The following is an 18,203-nucleotide window of genomic DNA, read 5'->3' as shown; positions in this document are numbered from 1 at the left end:
TGCCAAATAATTATTACATAAACTCAAGAATGTGCATTTATGAATAATCTCTTAAAATCTATGTTAAAATTAAAATATCTTACTTAAACTCGGATTAAAACATTTTTTCTTTCTTAGAATAAGGTTGTTTTTTTTTTTTTCCACAGAAATGTCTCTGTATTTTAAAGATGGGAAATGTGTTACATTTTAGCAAATAATATTACACAATAGGTGAGATACACTCTTGTGTCCCCATGATCACACGAACTACATCCCTCTTCCTACAGATGGTCATTAGAGTGCTAGTTCCAAGGGAAGGGTTTAGAGGTCCTACAGATCAGTAGGCTTGTGTGTGCATGTACGGCTGTGCATACGTTTAGGTAACAGTTTGATAGTCTTACTCAGTAGTTACTATAGTCAGCAGAATTTTTAATTGTTCCCAGGGCACAGAAGATGTATTTTCTCTATTTCAAATTACAATTTTTGTCTTGGCACTCTACTGTTCGGAAGTATACCGTATTGTTAAGTAATTGAAATCAGTGCTTGGGGAAAGACTCACTTTTAATAACAGAAGAAGCATAATGTATAGCTGGAGTCATAGCTATGTATAGTCACTTTCCTGTAGCAGGGAAAATCATTTCTCTTTGGGCTCAACCCAAGTTCTATTGTCATTTACGATACTTGGATCAAGCTTTCTAATCATATTGCTGTGATGATCTGCAAATACACTGGGGACTTTATTGCTTATTGCCAGGACTGGTTGTAATGAAATGATACAAAAAACACTGGAATGTAGGTGCTGAAATGTAGATCTGCAGTTCAAGTTAAGGATTTCTTTGACTTGTCAGAATGAAAGAAAAGGAGTAGCCCCAGCAAAAGTAATTCTGACTCTGTTTACTTATGCTCTTTAAATCCCATTTGAAACTGCTGTAGGATCAGTGTATTAGTAGGCAATCCTTAGAGAAGGGGTGAGAAGTTCTTTACCATGTCATAAGGGTAGATCAGGTATAGTGAGCCCACCTGGACCCTGTTCCTGCGGTCTCCTAATTCTGATTGTCTCCTGAAAAGTAGCTTGTTTTCTTTGAGTGCTTACTCTTTTATCATTTAAGTGGTTTCTGGTGATAACAAAGGTTCTGGAACAATATGATAACGCTTTGGAATATAATTGACTGAATTTTAATATATCTATTGTAAGTTCCTGAATTTGAATCTGTGGTATTCATCTCTGGAAACACTCAAGTGGGAATTTGAATAACTCTTTGGAGATGTAGAATTCAGTAGAGGTCTTTTTTTTGTCCTTTTTTTTTCCTCTAACTTATCACTTAGTCTTTAATTGTGTCTGATTTTCTGAATGATCACTGTTGTTTGATGTGCATTTTATTAATCACAAGAAGCCATTAACTTGATTTCCTACGTTTCTTAGCAGTGGCATTATGTTTTCCTGACAGAAACATTTTTGCTGCCTAGCATGTTGACAATGTTCTCTGAAAGTGGCTTTAGGTCCCATGCACTTTTTTGACTCTTTTCCTAGGGCAGTTTTTCCTCAGTTGAACTTTCTACAGTCAGTGTGGCCTCTCACCATTTTCCTGTTTTTATTAATTTTTGAGCAGAATCAAATCTTCAGGTTTTAAGGGGACAAGTCTTTCGACTTTGCAGTCCTTAGTCTTTTTCTTGCTGCTATAGTAAATCTCTGGCTGAATGTAGCTGAAAGCACGGGCAGCTTGAACTAAGTCTTTCTGTTTGTCTGGTTCCTGGGGCAACCGGCCTTTGAGCATATTCCACTTTAATAAGAAGCACCCTCAGGAACTGGGTTTAGATAACCCTTGCCAGTCGCTTTAAGTCAGCCATAAGTCCTCTTTCGGTCATTTAGTGATAGGGTATCCATGTGAGCTGGCACCTGATTTTTGGACACAGGCATGAATAAATTCAGTGGAGGCTCTGCTCACCTTCATTGCCATTTGTGTTCGAAAGGTTAGTAATTTTATCCTTTAAAAATATATTGCTTTTAGTGACCTTTCTGGGGATAGTAAATAAAGGTAATTTAGAGAGGGATCACTTTAGTACACTGTAGTGGAATCTATTTTATTATGAGTTGGTTGTCTTGACCCTCACAAAAGGCTATCAGGGTGGTACCTGGCCCACAACAACATTCTCAAGTCCTGAAAATTTAGGATAAAACCTGTATATCTGCCCCAAAGTAACAAGTCTACTGTCAAGTAGTGCATCATGGATAATTGTTACTTAAGGCCTTTAAGTTCAGTGGGGTTGCTGGTTAGCTTATTTCTTCAGCTAGTACTGTAGTACTACAGAAATTTAAACTTCCCATTTTGCCTTTTCAGTAACCTGCAAAAGCTCAGGTATTGGACAGGTGCTGCTTTTGCTGCTTTTGCAAGGGGCTGCAAGGTTGAAGATAACACTTTGCCAATGGATCACCATTGCCTGCTAGCTAGAAATCACTACTCCATCATTCCACTTGTGGAAGAGCTGTGGAAGTGCTCTGTTTCTTAATCTGGGTAAAGCCATCTGGGTTGGCTTTGGTTTAAGGTCAGTGGTGTGGTCACATTGACTGAGGTAGGAAATGCGAGCCTCCAGCCAGCGGGAGCACTTTCAGCTTCCACAGCTAGAGGAAGAAGAGAGCTTCTGTCACATGGCTTAGCCAGCAGCAGTTTTCTTTTAGATGCGGCATGCTGGAGTAGATCGAATATCTACAAGTTTTTGTACTGTGTGTTTTCCCTACGTGACACTGTGGAGAACTGGTTGAAATGCATATGCAAAAGTCTATCAGAACCTGGTTTTTAACAGTGCTCACAGGAGCTTTCTGCTGTCCTCCAAAACCTATCCTTTAACTGAGATTATTCTCCAGGCTGTTGATTACATTTTTCAGAGCTGCAGTGTTCTCGGTGATGATTACGTCAGGACCATCAGTTGTTATTTCCAGGTCCTCAATTTTCTTTTCAGCCTCCTGCCGTTTTAATCCCAAACCTTCAAGCTTCCTGTCTATGGAAACCTGGAGTAGGTCCAACCTTCTAGAAATACATACTGCATGCCTTGTGAAAGAGTTAGATAATGCTGGGTGGCCAAGTACCACAGCTCCTAGACGTTGCCAATTCAAAGGCAGGTAAGCAGGTAAGCCCTTTCAACAGGCTGAAAGCCATATATGAATATTCTGCCAGATCCCTCACTGATCTTAATTTCCTCAAGGGCATGTTGAAGTCGCTGCCTGTTCTCTTATGAAAATCACAGACAACAGTGTTAAATTTTAAATCACTTAGGTGGTTGTGACCAGTAGGTCACACCATATAGCACACATGGAAAATATCTTTTCACATAGCTCCTGAAAGCACATCCACAAATTCTTTTTAAAATGCATCTTAAATAAGCTGTGATTTTCATCATCTTAGTGAATTTGGTTGTTTTCTTAAAGCTGCCCACCTAGTCCAAGGCACTTGGTTTGGCATTATTTTTCTCATGTCACTGTACATCGTGAACCTCTTTGCACCAGGCCCATTGTCTGCTTCCTCCTTCCCACAGCCCTTGGAAGGGCACCTAGCCCGGGCTGATGCTCATTGCTATGGGCAGGGCTGGGTGGTTGAGCCTCCTCCCCCAAAACGGTAGTGGAGCAGCAGCTGGAGTCAGTGGTAGGCATGCTGAAGACATCTTTTGCTTGTGGAAATACTGTAACCTTTTCAGTCAGGGCACGTGGAGTGTGATTTTTTTTATCTCTGCATTTCGGCAGAAGTGAAAGAGAAGGTAAGATGCCCATTTGTGGCAGAAGACAATACTGAGGCTTCTCGAGCCAAAGGAAGAAAATGCCTATTTTACAGATTTTTGCTGTTATATCTGTCTTGGCCAAAGGTGTAAAAAGGGTTGATCCTTGACTTGATCCCAGACTGACACAAAAGCTCTCATGGTAGATAAACTTAGGACAAACCTTTGCTTTTACTGAGACACTTTTTGCTTGCTTTGCTTGCTGGAAGAGACACTTCAGGAAAAACCTGTGCCAGCATATAGCACGATTTTGCTGGTATGAATGAAGGCTGTGCTGGGAACACACTGTCAGTACAGTTTGCTAGGACAGCTGCACCAGCAGAGCTATCGTATTCTGGATATAGCCTTGTCTTCTGTTCCAGTTTGTCATACATGATTTATCTTTCTGTCACCTCTTTGGGTCCCTAGGTACCTCTCAATGTAAGAAGAAATTAAAACACAATACAGATGAGTCTGCTCTGTATTGGAGTCTTGACCTTTAATATATCAGCTTTTCATACTGCAAGTTTCCCAGCAAATAGGCTGTCCTACCAGAACTGAGGTTGCTTTAGTTTACAAAAGTGGTCCCACCTCAGCCGTGCTTCAGTTTTATTTGCTTCCACCTACAAACTCTCAAGCTGCCTGAAATGCCTTTGAGAGAAGATAAGGTTTTCAGATTGCCTGGGAGATCATAACCGTGAACTCCAGCCATCCAATGAGGAAAAAAATTATCATCAAAAATCAGAGGAAACAGCCTGGCAATCCAAGTGTCAGAGGGATTGCTTAATGTTTTGTCCTGTTATACCAGTTTACTTTTTATCAGACTTTAGGGTTTGGGTTTTTCCCCTTGCTGCTCTCATTACACTTTCCTTCCTTTATTAAAGAAAGCATTTGCATCTTGCTCTGTGCTTTTGTGCAGCATTCCTCCTGAGCAGACCGGTTGTAGCTCTGATGGCAGGTTTGCAGTCAGACTCCTCAGATCAATAAACCATCTTAGTTGTTGAGTATACCAGATTCGAATTTTAAAAATACACAGTTGCACTTAAAATGCCACAGAAGCCAAAACCTGATGTAAATTTTAAGAGGCATCCGAAGAATTGCTCTGTTTCAGTCATAAAGCTTTGCCAGCATTACCTTTCGAACAGATCACCATTTAATTGGGTTTCATGTCATGTTTTTTGTGGGTTTTTTCTGCAGCTATTGAAGATGTGTTGGGTTTTCTTTTTCCCCAAGAGGCAGACAACTGTGTCTAAAGAAACAAAACAACTGTGTCAACAGATGGGAGAGAAAAGGCTGTATCTGAAACAGTGCTAGGAATAAACTGTGTTAAAAATAGGTAGTCTTGCCACAACTGTTTCTTTGGCCAATGTGGAAATCTTTCTTTCCCATACTAGTGTGTTATACTAAAGCCCTGCTAGAAAATTGCCAAATTATTCTATAAAAGCGTTGCTAGAACAGTAACTGCCCTTTTCCTGCCTAGTTGTAACAGTCATGTTAGTAAAGGAGAAAGGCTAAGGAACCCGCACTGCTATGGGAGAGCTGTGAACAATTCGTGTGACTGACCCTAGCAAGCAGCAACTAAAACACAGCTTTCTCACACTTGTGGATAAAGATTCTAGTGATGTGATTCCCCTCTTCACCCTCAACAGTACCAGGAGATAGGACATCAGAGGGTGTCAGAATTTTGCCCTTTCTTAGAAGTGCTGTTTTACGCACAGTTATGGAGAGAAGCAGTTCCCCTGTCCCACAAACCTGACTGGGGAGAACTGAACCCACAGCAGTTTGGATTGCAAATTGGGTTTTTTTGAAAGGAAACTTCTGCCCTTTCCAGAATAGGAAAGCAGACCAAACTGTTCTTAAACGTGCTTGCTACTAGCAGAATTACAGCTGCAGTTTAGACATTGCATTTCTGCTTTCCATCTGTTGTCTCACTTATTTTTGCTGTCTGTCTCCTTGCTTTCAATTGTCTCTTCTGTGTCTCAGTTTATCCAATTTTCAGGGCTGGCCAGCCATTTCAGCATTATCACTGTCCTAATGGCTGTAAGGAGAGCAGAGAAGCTCTTTGCTAAATGATTTTTATTTTCCCCAACAAAGCCTCTGTGCTTTGTTTGGTTGGTTTTTGTTTGTGCTTGGTGCTCCATGTTGTGTCATCTGGGAAGAGAGGAGATGTTTGCATAATGTGTATTTTGCTAGAGTTGTTTAATTTCTGCAAACATTTATACTCTTACAGCTCAAGCAGTGCCTTTGGGGCAGGGACAGATTGTTATCTCAAACAGAGAACAAATCAGAGGGTTGACCCCACTCTGGCCATCTCAGCAGCCTGGAAGAACTGGAGAACAGGTAGAGCCTGGCCCCCATCGCTCTTCTCCCCATGCACCCCCATCAGCCTTCAGCCTGTGGGCACCCATTTGGGAGGAAGCAGCCTCAGGCAGCTGAACATAATTTAGGGCAGCGCTGTGGGTTTGTAATTGATTCCTGATCTCTGAGATGAAATGCAAAGGTAGATAAGGCTCCTTCACCTGGGGAGAAGGGCAGAGGTAGGTGAGTGGTGCAGCCTGTTGCTGAGCATAATTCCCATTGACTGGTTACAGCCCTGCTGTTTGCAGTGAGCTTTTCTTTTCCTACTTGTCTGCAGTCAAGGAATGCTGTAGGGATTTGTGCTTGCCTGGCAGTTGTCTATTGCTTGGTAACCGACTAAAGAAAATGTAAAGGAAAAGTTTCAGATGACTTTAGAGGCTGCCCAGTTACTTCAGTGCATCAAGGAAAGAGCAACATTCCTTAACAAAGCAGTGTGCTCGTTATCCCTCCTCTCTCCTCATTCCCACAGGAGGGAAATGGAAGCAGAGGAGTTGAAATACCCATCATTTTCCACCCTTTCCAGGGGATGAGAAATCTCCCAATTAACTCCGTGAAAAGGTTCAAAGAGACTCATCAGCAGTTTTGGATGTACAGGATTTCCTATGGTAGCTCATTACCTCATCTTTTCTGTGTTACCTCTTTCCACTCCTGTGGTCTGTACAGACATACATACATGGGTAGCATGTGTATGTCTCTGTCCACTCCAAGGATATATCCCATGCCTTTTTTTTTGTGTAACCGGTGTATGGATGAGTTAAAAATACCAATAGTTTACGTGCATAAGTGACAATTTGATCAACAGCTGAATTCTATCTTCTTCCAGCATGATGAGCTCTAAAGGAAATCAAGGGAAGTTTTGTGCAACATCCTCAATCTGTGAAAAACCCATATTCAGAAAGATGCGTGTTCCCTATTCACTTCTGACTTGAACGCACGCTTTGCTGAATTTGCTTTACTGATGAGAGATAGAATTAAGCATATGCATAAATGACTTGCTTAGCTGTGGCTGAGGCTGCATGATTTGTCTGCTGGAGCTTTCCCATTGAATCCAGTGAGAGCAGACTCAGGCTGCAGCGGCAGAGGTGATGCACTTGTAATTGGCAGGATAAGCCAATTAAAAATTATTCCCTTTGTAATGTCAGGTGAAGTTTTGCTTTCTCATTACTGTCAGTTTCAAATTATGGTTGCGAATTGTGGCCAAGTCAGGATGATTTCATGGGATCAGCACAGCAAAGTATTTTTGCTTCAAGCTATAGGAATATATAGCTAACAGCTCTTCTGTAGCTGTATCCAGGCTGTTTGCATTGCCTCATTTTTCAGACTGTTTCATTCTTGTGTTGGACACCGAAATCATTAGAAAACATTCACTGGCAGCATTTAATAGCATATATTTAGACCACGAAATAAACCAGACATTTGTGATGCACCACTAATCTATTAGTAATTTGTATAACTCCACTCCTCCACACATGCAAGAGAATAAAATAGAAGGTATTAAAATAAAAATGATTTTAAAAATATCTTCCTATTTATGACCATTTGGGGTTATTTTCTTTAACATGCGAGCTCGTTTTGTTTTTGTGGGAGTCAGTGGTGATTGCAGAGGGTGAAAAATTGCGAACAAAACTAAGGAGAAGTTCAAGTTAGCTGCGGAGCCAAAAGTGTGATTCAGGAGCTGAAAATATCTCTGCGCTTCATGCATCAAACTCAAACACTGTGTTTGGGCAACGCCCCCTGGATTAGAAGTGCAGTTTGAGGTCATTCCTCCTCCAGCCTGCCATGTATGGATAGGACCCACGCTCATGACACTGACTTACTGAGCACACACCAAGAGCAGAGTGACATCAGTGCAGGGGGATCTTGCCTCACTGAGGAGGACCAGGGACTCCACTGCTGCCTTTCTCTTGTCTGTCTTTAGATGTGGAGGACCAGTGTGGAGGTGCTGGAAAGGATGACACTTTAAACAGTCCCTTTCTATATCTGGCAGTAGCAAGGGATAGTGAGGTAGGACCCTCACCTCTTTGTAAAGGAGTCACACAGCACCCAGCAGAAGAGCTAACAAAGTGTGTGGTCAGAGGTGTTTTGGTGATCCATCCAGCTTAAGACAAACAGCTGCCAGTGATGGCACTTCGATGTGCCTGCCGACCTGAAATGACGGTAGTGTATCCCATGCTGTACAAGCCGTCTCTTCAACCAGGAACATAGTGCCAAGAGACTGAGCTCAGCTTGTCTGACGCAAATCCAGAGTGCCTTGAATAAAGTGTGTGCTTTGACTTAACACCAGTCAGTGTCACTGAGATCTTAGTTTTCTTTTATAAAGAACATTGTCTTAGATTTTGCAGGTAACAACAACCAAAACTCTATAAACAGACCTCAGTCCTTAGATTATTGTTCCCAGGCCTCACACTTCCCTTCTGGTGTCCTGCACGTCTGACTAGTTGCCAGCTCCTCATGAGCCAGTTAACTTTCTTCTACCACAGAGACTGACAAGTGCTGCTGCCGTGATCTGCCGTGAGCTTGGACTTGTGATGGTTTTTCCAGGGAGATTTCTGACAGCTCAGGTGAATGTCATGGGCTTGTAGGACACCTGCCGCATTGCAGCCTGTCTTCTTGGCAGCAGCTAAGAGTGACTGCCTCAGTTTCTTCACTATGCTCCTGGTTGTTCCAGTTTTTCCCAGTGCACGGCAGGATAGTCATTCAAAGAGGGAAGGAAAGCCAAGGCACTTGGTGTAGGAGTTTCCTCATGGTGATTTTGCTGGATTGCATAGAGCATAAGCTTTACCTGGAATCTTATCTTGGGTTTGGCAGAGACCTGGTGTTTTTGCCTTCTCTGCCCACTCTCAGGGGATGGCCAGATGTTCGCTCATCTTGCTGCCAGCTGCCTGCACAATCAGCCCTCTTCTGGCAACCGCAGGCTAGGCAAATGGGTTGAACGATGTGTGTATATGGACTCTGTGTCAATTGTCAGCTTGACCATTGTCTGAAAGCATCAAACCTAGTTAGTGAGGGCACTGAGCTCAGTTGGCAGTGTCTAAACTGTTATTTGCAGTGAGGTTATGGCCCTATACTTAGGGGGATGTACTCTTGCTTATTTAGCTCCTGGCTAAGTGAAAATAAAGTAACCCAAAATCATAGTTCCGGTGGTGGCAGCAAAATAAGCTCTGGTGCAGAGTGGGCTCTGGGGATAGAGGATATAATGTAGGGAGGATCCAAAGAAGAAATTATGTACTTGGTTTTAATGAAGTGAATCACATATGTGTAAAGTAAATAAACAAAGATCATAGGTGATGTTCCAAAAGTCATTTGGCATGACACATCTTTTATGTAAATTTTGTTATGATTGCTAACTTTCTGCAGAGCCTGAGACAGTAAAACCAGCTCTACTGACACGCACATGTGTTAGTAAATAGGGCTACTTTTATTCCTATTGTGTGTATACATAGGCACATATGCATATATACATGCATATATTTATGTATATATACACACATGCATATATGCATATTAATTCACAGTTGTATAAATTTCAGCAAGCTAATCGTATAAATTTCAGCAAGTTAAAATTTTACAAAGGTATCTTGGTGCTCTTTACTTCCAGATCTGTAATATGGTGTTAGGTTGCAGGATACCAAAATGAAAAAAAGCTGCCAATAAACAAAACTTAAATGGGCTCTCATGTGCCTATTGAGAAAAATGTGGACAACAACAAACTCATAAAACCTGGAAATATAAATTAGGCTTTAGATGTCTTTCTGTTCTAGTAATGAAAACAAAAATGTTTACAGCATAGAGACATTTGATTAAAAAAATAAATTACATCCCTTTAGCTTTGGAGGTAGTTCAAGATTTAATCCATTAATTTCATCAAACTGCTTGTAGGAAAACATTTCTGCAGTATTGAGATCTGCCAGAATTACCTGGAATTAAGAGGGCAAAGGTAAAGATACTGTAAGTATTTTAAGTCCTCTATTCACAGATGATTTGTGTGAACACATTAAGAACACCAGTAAAGTAATGGGAATAATTTTTTTCCCACTTTTTCCAAATTCAATTGCATATGGTATGATTGCATTTGATCAGGACATGAATGTCATTTCTCAGATGATTGTGTTCTGCCATTGATCATACGAAGTCAATTTAAACTATGACATTGCTTTTACCTTTCTCAAGTAGGAAGACATTTTTGCTTCTAGTCTTAGCTGCCATAGCTATCAAATTGTGTGTATAATAAATTGTGCTTTGTTTAGAAAGTGATAACTGTAAAATATTGCCCAATCAGAGAAAAAGTACTAAGATTGATGCCTTGAGCTTAATGCATCATAGCTGCAATCAAGCAAATTTTAGACTTCTTACTTCTCCCATTACAGACTATAATTCACAGAGTTCTCCAGACTTCCTGTGTTTGGAAGGGAGAAAGGGGGCAAAGAGAGCATTAGAAATCCACACAGACTGGATTCACAGTCTCTGAATACTAGAGTACAGAAGCTTGCATGGTCAACCCATTGTATTTAGTAAGAAAACATTGATAAAGGGGATTTGAACCCATGGGAGATTTGCAAGTAGCCTCACTGCTTCGAGTTACCAGTCATGAATTCAAGCCCTTGGGTAGTACGCTATGGAAGTGTGCACATTTTTCTGCTTGTATTGCCTGGCTCTTCTTTGGTACTAATTATCCTATATAATCCTGGATCCTGGCTGTAACTTGAATGGCACCTGGGTTGCTTATAAACCTGGTCAAACTGAGGCTTTAGGTAAATTCCCAAAGGATGGTAAGGTTCAGTCTGTGCTGGAATGCTACCTGCTGTAAGCCAGTTAACTAATTATCAGTAAAATAAATATCCAATTGCTTTCCTTAACCTTTAGTTTCTGATTAAAATATGCATGAAATTTCTGAGGTTTTTTACCTTGCACAGAGCACAGGAATTTCCCTGACCCTCCCCTACTCTCAAGTGACCTTATTACAGTGTCAATGTAACAGGTATATAAGAAGTAACATAAAACAAAGTCCTTCTTGTTGATCCATGAAATGAATTAACCTTTATGGTCAGATGGTGCCGATGCCTATTGCTACACTTTTATTTCACCACTGAAGGTGTAGTTTTACGATTATGAAATGATTATGGGAGTTGCCAAGGGAGAAGCTAGCAGTCTTTCAAAAGCAGATGGTGTAAGAGTCATTATCAGAGCACTTCTGCCTATGTGTTTCCACGTCCTGCGTAATAGGCTAATCCCTGAGTGTCTGAGATACAAAGTTCAGATTGAATAAAACCTCTTCCAAGCAGTAAGGCACGCTATGCTTCTCATACTCTCATTTACCTTCTGATGTGCTTGTTTAATCTTAAACTCCATGGCTGGCAAAGACGTGCAGCAGATGTGGAGAGTCATGACCAGATATGACCATATACTAGCAAATGCTCAGCAGTGATGGTTGCACTGCATTCTGTGTATGGTGTGCAGTTGCTGAAGGCACACGTGTTTCCTTTTGCTGCCAAAGCACCAAGGATTGCACAAATTTTTACTAACATGGTGATAAAAGCAAATTAAAAGTTCCTGGTTTTAGTATCACTACAATGCCCCTGGGAGCTCTAACTGGCAGTAAAGTCCTGTTTGATGACACATGCAGTATCTGGGGTTGTTAGAGACTCTGTAGCTTGGCTGTTCCTCAGACCATCTCCTGTTTGTTAGCGCCAGTGTTCTGTAAGATGGCAGGTTAGTAAGGAGATGCAGTTGTAGTGCCTGGACAAAATCGTAGAACTGCTCTGGATAGTTTTTGCCTAATTGTACGCGATTAAGTAATTCCTTACAGACTCACAAATTGATCCAGTCTTTACTGAAATCAGGGAGAGTCTCACACTTGGATCTGATGCTAAGGAATCATTTGAGAAACACTGGAAGACAGTGAGGCTACCAAAGTGAGAGGGAAGACACTGGCTTCCCATCAGTTAAGAGCTAAAAAAGAAAATTAGGGAAAATGGAATATAATGATCCTCAAGGATTTTAGTTTAAATACTCTTTATGTAGCTGGAGCAGCAGCAGTGTGATTTTGTTTCCTAAATGACATCTTTCACTTAAGGCTTTATTCTCTTTCCATGAAAGCCTCCTCTGCTCCTGCCAGAGTGCTATAGAGAGGATTTACTGTAAATGGAAATAAAGACCCTTGTCTTTGGATTGAGGATCAGATAAACCGATTCACAATGCATGTTAATTAAAAATGACTAAGTGCAAGCCTAGCTAACATCGCTAAAGTCAGTTAGGCCTGTGAAGGCACCCACTGACTTGCTTGAGGTCAGGAAGGTGTCCATGCCACACCAGGGAGAGGAGGCTACAAATCCAGAGCACCTCTAGCTCCTGCGGAAGGATGGGACAGTAAGGACTCATGACTTCTCTTTTGCTTTGCTCTTTGACTGGAACTTTCCTCAGGCCAGTTGTAGACGTAGTGAGTGAAATACTGGTCCTTCTAAGAACAGAAGTTTGCCCTTGAGTCCATCCATGCCAAGGTTTCACCCACAGATGAAAACCATATTGGGCCCTGTCTGCTCAAAGGTTCAAATGTGGTTCCTGGCTCCACACCCAGCTCATTTCCTAGAAAGCTGTGTATTTGTGTGACAAAGTGTCGGGGTCTGGAGCCAGAGCATATGTTGTTTTATATACTCAGATGCCTGTATAGACCACTGTTGATATTGCTGGTCAGTAACACATTATCATTTGCTATTTAGTTTTGTTGCTGATAGCAAACATTACAGGAAGAGAAAAAACAAACCTGTAAGCATATGCTTTTTACTATTAACTGGTTCCAGGCATACTTTATCCTTCAGCTTTTGGCACCCTGTTTCCAGCAGCTCACATCAGCAGCCTGCTAGCAGTGGAAGTGCTGTGTGTTGCCCACCCCACAGTGGACAGGCTTTGCCCTGTGCATAGGGCAATACTGGCAGGAATTGCACTTGCTGGAAGCAGAGGGAGGTTTGCTGTTGGCTTCAGTGCCAGTATGGTCAGGCCATGAGCACGGATCTGCAAATCTAGTGGGCTACATTTGATATTTTCCTGTCCTCTGGCATGCTCTTCTGCCATGACACTTGTAAGCCCTTGAGAAGCAGGTACCTTCTCCTGCTGCAGTGATCTGACCAGTGGTGGCCAGCCAGGGCTCAGCATCGTGGCCAGGGCAAAGAGCAAGAGAAGGGGCAACACGAGCTACACTTCTTGCTGGCACCTTGCACTCCCCTGGGATGCTGCACATCAGCCCCAGGATGCCCACACAACATTGCCCATCCATGTCATGTCGTCTGGGGTGGCATCTCACATGTGGACATTCAAGTACAGAGGCAAACCTGAAAGAAAGCCTGGGCAAAATGCGTGCTGTGGTTTTCTATGTGTTCACACCTGTCTTCAATGGAATCAGAATAGCCAGAGCCTTTGAGTATATGCTCACCAGAAGATCACTGAAGGTTTGTTGTCTTGGTATTAATGTGGTGGGCATTTCAGTCAGCTCTATTATGTGCAATATAGATAGGAGTTTTCAGTTCCTGGTGCATTGTCTGTATGCCCTGATTAAGGGTAGCCTCCATGTATTCCAGAACCCTGCTCTTGCAGGTGCAAATAGGACAGCCTGCAGCTGTCTAACACATCTAACAAGCACATTAATGAACACACTTCCTGGTGTTCTGGGCAACGAATGCACCGATGTATATCTGCTCCTGCATACATGCCTACAGAAGATCTTCTGTATGTAGAAAGTGCCTTTTTGTGGTCTTTCTCAGAATACTGTCACATGTAAGGAGAGATTTAAGGCGTATGAGTGATTTCACGGTGTACACTAATAACTTATTTTCTAAAGCAGACTTGCATCATATGGAAAGGGAATTTTTAGAGGTGATCTCACTTTTAAAGCACAGTGCTAGACAGAAAAGCAGAATGAAAGACACTTGCACTGCTCTGATTCAGTAATGGGAAAGTATTTGCATTTAATTAAAAAAAAAAAAGTGCTCTTAAATTCTGATTTGGGTATGATGTTTTCAAAATAAGGCAGAACACCTGGAATGGCAAGCCCTAAAGGTAAATAGACTACAAAGCTACTTCCACATGCTTTGTGTGTTTACACTACTTGTTATATACATCATGTTTGGAAATACATCATTGTATGTACCTTTTGGTCTTGTATGTCTGTTGTTTTCACCGCAGAATGTATTAGTTGATGTGTATTCTAGCCCACAGCAAACCACAGGAAACCATAGGACAGCTGATGATAGCTGATGCCACATTGCTCTGGGGTAAAAGACCTGAGTAGCATGAAGGACTGTGACTGAATTTCTGAGGTTCTTATATGTATGGATGTAGCCAATGCCATAATGTCAGTTAGGATATAAAATTAAACAGCAAACTGAATTGATCACAATCCTGAAAAAAATCTTTTCTATTTGTTTTTCAAATAGGTGGAGGAGAGAGTCAACAGCCATATTTGCTGGAGCAGTGAACCAGATTGCCTTGACTGGAACCATTACTCACTTGCACCTTCGACAGCAGCAGCCAGGTAGGAGAGCAAAGAAAGAGTGGGGTTGAGGGAGTGAGCCAGAGTGAATAGTTTTTCATTTTCAGAAGGGTTAACATGGAAGTCACTATATTTAAATACTTATTACATGTGCTTTTGTTGCAACAGAAGTCAGCTCTTGTTGAAATCAGAAGCCTTTCTTTTCTGGAACAGGGTATGTTTTTATTCACTTGAAAGTGCTGTCTTTGCTTTGGTTTGCCCCTTTCCCTTCTCTCTGCAGCTCTTACATCAAGCATTCAGGGAGCATACTTGTTGAGCCAAATAAACAGAAAAATGTAAAATACAAGAAGAAATGGTGAATTGGGTTTTGATATCCAAAATGTTTTATTGGGGTTTTTTGTTTTATTTGTAGATTGTCCTGAAGTGTAAGTTGGTGATTTCTCTTGACCTTCTTGCCATTTCAAGTGCAGCATTAACAGTACTATTCAAAGTTTATTTACTCCCCTGGGTCTTGAACATTTTGGGCACATAGAAACTGCAGTTATGAAGTTTCTATGACATAATAACACCCAAGCTACCTTAAAGTTAGTGGATCCCAACAGCAGTCTTACTATGGCATCAAATAGGTCGTTCAGAAGTCAGTTTATCTTGTCAATAAAAGGTCTGTTTTGATCTCCTCATTGCAGTTCCATGTTTATTTGGAGTGCTAATCACAGGTTGGACAGGTTTCACGTTGACTTTGTCTCAAAAACTGTGCTTGCGTGCAGGACAGTTCATTTTGTTGCAAGTAGGAGACCTGAGGCACTGAGAATCTCCTCTAATCTTCCGTGTATGGGAATTGTTAGCCCTCAGAATTTAATGAGACTTGCTTGAAATAGTGACAAGAAAAAGTTTAATCCATGTCTTTGGCCTTCTATTTTTATTTTTTTTTTAATTATCAAATATTTATCTGCAACCGTAGCATCTAGGCATATAAGGAAGTCACCGGAGATTCCCATTTGGTACCATGATCACAGGAGAAGGTGTTCAAAGTAAATGCAGAACATATTTTGAGATAAACCACCCTGATTTTTCAGGACTGTGTAAATGGTGTTGGGCGTATGTTTCATTCTATATATGAAGTAAAGAATGGAGAGGGTTAAATTGAGATGGGCTATCCCCTGAGCCTTGTCTGAAACCTGGAACTGATCCCAGATATTCTGCAGTCCAGGGTGGTTGCTATATGGGGTATCTCATCAGATGGATTCCTCTCCAAGTCCCTGCAATGGAATCTGTCTATCTGCATGGCAGTCTTTTCCTTATGTAGTGTCTAAGAGCTAACAAAGATCTTTCCACACAGCCTGGGATCAGAGATGGGTGGGTGAGAGTGGTGCAAACTGACGGCTGTCAGCAGGGGTGTTACCAACAAACGTGTCAGCAAAAAAAGAAGGCATCATCCCCGCCAGAGGTCCTGTGGAATTTATGTTGAAAGTTCAGCAGGAAAACAAACTGTCCTCATGCACCCCTGAGCTCTGTTGCCAGTTTGGGAAGCATTAATAGCGTGTGAAATTTATAAGCAGGAGTAATGGAATACTTACTCCTGCAGTACAGAAACCTAGCCACGTTCTGACTCACCAGGCAGGATTTAAGTGGAAAACTGAGAACTTTGGTACACAAGAGCATGGCGGCCATCCTCTCAAATTGGTTTTCAGCAAGCATTTTTCAGGTTTCATTTGAGTGTAACTTAATGGTACTTCTGTGCATTGGGCCCTTCTTCCTGTGGCTCTCATACACTGAGAACTCTCCCTGGTAATGCGTCAGCCATGTAATGGCATGCTTTACTTTTTTGTTTGGAACAACTCAGTTTTAGAATAGATGCTCTCAATTAATGTAGTTCAGACCAAAGTTATTGTATCTATGATAATATGTACTGCTACCTTGTGTACTAAGGATATTAAGGCAAGCACTTAATACTGATAGGGTAATAAATACACTGTGTGAGCTAATAAAAGGCTCCCATTGAGAAACTGAACCCTATTACTGCCTGCTTTACAGGTGAAAGTTCTCAGTCTGATTCCACCATTAGATATGCGGTGGTAGGAAGGCACATTTTCTCTGAAGACCAGGGCATGCAATGCTGCCAAACCAGCAGTCCCAGGCACCCCTGCAGGGAATGATTCTTGCAGCAGAGTGAGATTGCACAAGCTGTGGTGTGGAGGACTAGCTGCCTTATTTGACTTAGAATCCTTTGAAGATACTGGTCCCAATTCTCTGCTGCCTGAAAACTTTTGCTATTTATACCTGGCTAAAGCGAATACCGAGTAAGCATAAAATGCCACTACCCTAATGCTAAAGGAGCTGTTATTCACTTTGCCCAAATATAAATGACTGTGCAAAGGGTGAAGAAAGTTCAAGGTCTCTCTTTCTGTTACAACGTTGCCCCCAGATACTGCGTCTCGTTGCTGACAGTGTGAACAGGAGGCGCCTGTATTGGCAGCAGTTTAAGCTCAAGATGTGGAAACTCAGAGGGAAGCAAAGAGCACTCATTTCTTGTCCCGCTATTAGTCAGAGAGAGGAAAAACATGTTTCTTCCTCCACGTCCAAGAGGTGGCCGGGCAGGGTGGTGGGACAGCAGATTCATTTGCTACCCTGACAGCCTGGGGGCGGGAAGAAAGACGCTCGAAAACATCCGGAGGCGGCAGAAATGGGCGCTGCGACTCCGATGCTTCGAGTCTGCTTCCCACCCCCTGGGCACGCACGCATCGCCTCCGACGCTGCGCTGCTGCTGCCGCGGCCCCGCTGCTCCACTGCCCGGCTGCGGGGAGCAGTGCGCGCTTCTGCGGGTGCGCGCCCGGGAGCTGCTGGCTGCGGAGAGCGGTGCGCGCCGCCGCTGGTGCGCGCCTGCTGGGCGGCCGCTGGCGGGGGGAACGGCCGAGGCGCTGGTTGCCGCGGGCTGCTGTCTGCCGCAGCTGCCGGCTTGCGGCCCTTGTCCCCTCGGGCAGCAGCGGAACCCCATACCCTCAAAACCCCAGTCAGGACTGGGCTAATGAAACCTAACAACTTAGCTTCGGTTTTCCGCTGTACACAGTCTGTGCCTGGTGCGTGCCCTGCGCAGCCACAGCCACACACGGCCACAGCCACACAGGCAGTGTGATAGCTGGCAGCACATTGACGTGCCGTGTGTTGGAAGGACACGGCCCTTGAAATCCTTTGGCACCGCAAGCTGTCGCTTTCAAACTAGAACAGAGACAGATGAGGATAATGTGAAGGAGAAACGCAGCGTTGCGTGCTGTAAAATTGAATCTTAAAAACCCTGGACACTTTTGGCAGTATTTCATGTCTTGTAAATAGAACCCATATATATTTATGCATATGTTAAGCAGAATATAGTGTGCTGCAGTTTCTGCTATCTAAGCAAGTATCTTGGTAATTTAAAAATGTGTCTTTTATTTTTTTTTTGAGCCAGCACTGCACCGGTTAAATAGCACTGTGATCCATGCTGCCTGTGCTGGGCTGGGATGTGCTGGCTGCATGTCTGTACACCTCCTGGAGGCCCTAAGGGCATGCAGGAGCTGCCCTGGGACAGAGTGAGGTCCTCAGCAGCTGGCTCTGGGCAGAGCTGTGTGTGGATTGTGTGTTGCAGTGCACGTAATGGGAC

General features: G+C 42.6%; 1 long non-coding RNA gene across 1 annotated transcript in view; it reads left to right on the top strand.

The window, feature by feature from the left end:
• The first annotated feature begins 14,517 nt into the window (after positions 1-14,517).
• LOC117435921 (uncharacterized) overlaps positions 14,518-18,203 on the top strand; it is a 28,462-nt gene continuing 24,776 nt past the window's right edge. Inside the window, exon 1 of the long non-coding RNA XR_004549465.1 lies at positions 14,518-14,608. This is a non-coding gene — a long non-coding RNA (uncharacterized lncRNA). The remainder of the gene's footprint in view (positions 14,609-18,203) is intronic.

Source organism: Melopsittacus undulatus, chromosome 3, assembly GCF_012275295.1.
Source record: "Melopsittacus undulatus isolate bMelUnd1 chromosome 3, bMelUnd1.mat.Z, whole genome shotgun sequence".
NCBI classification, from domain to species: domain Eukaryota; kingdom Metazoa; phylum Chordata; class Aves; order Psittaciformes; family Psittaculidae; genus Melopsittacus; species Melopsittacus undulatus.
The sequence above is the reverse complement of the archived record's forward strand: the minus strand, read 5'-3'. Positions and strand labels throughout refer to the sequence as shown.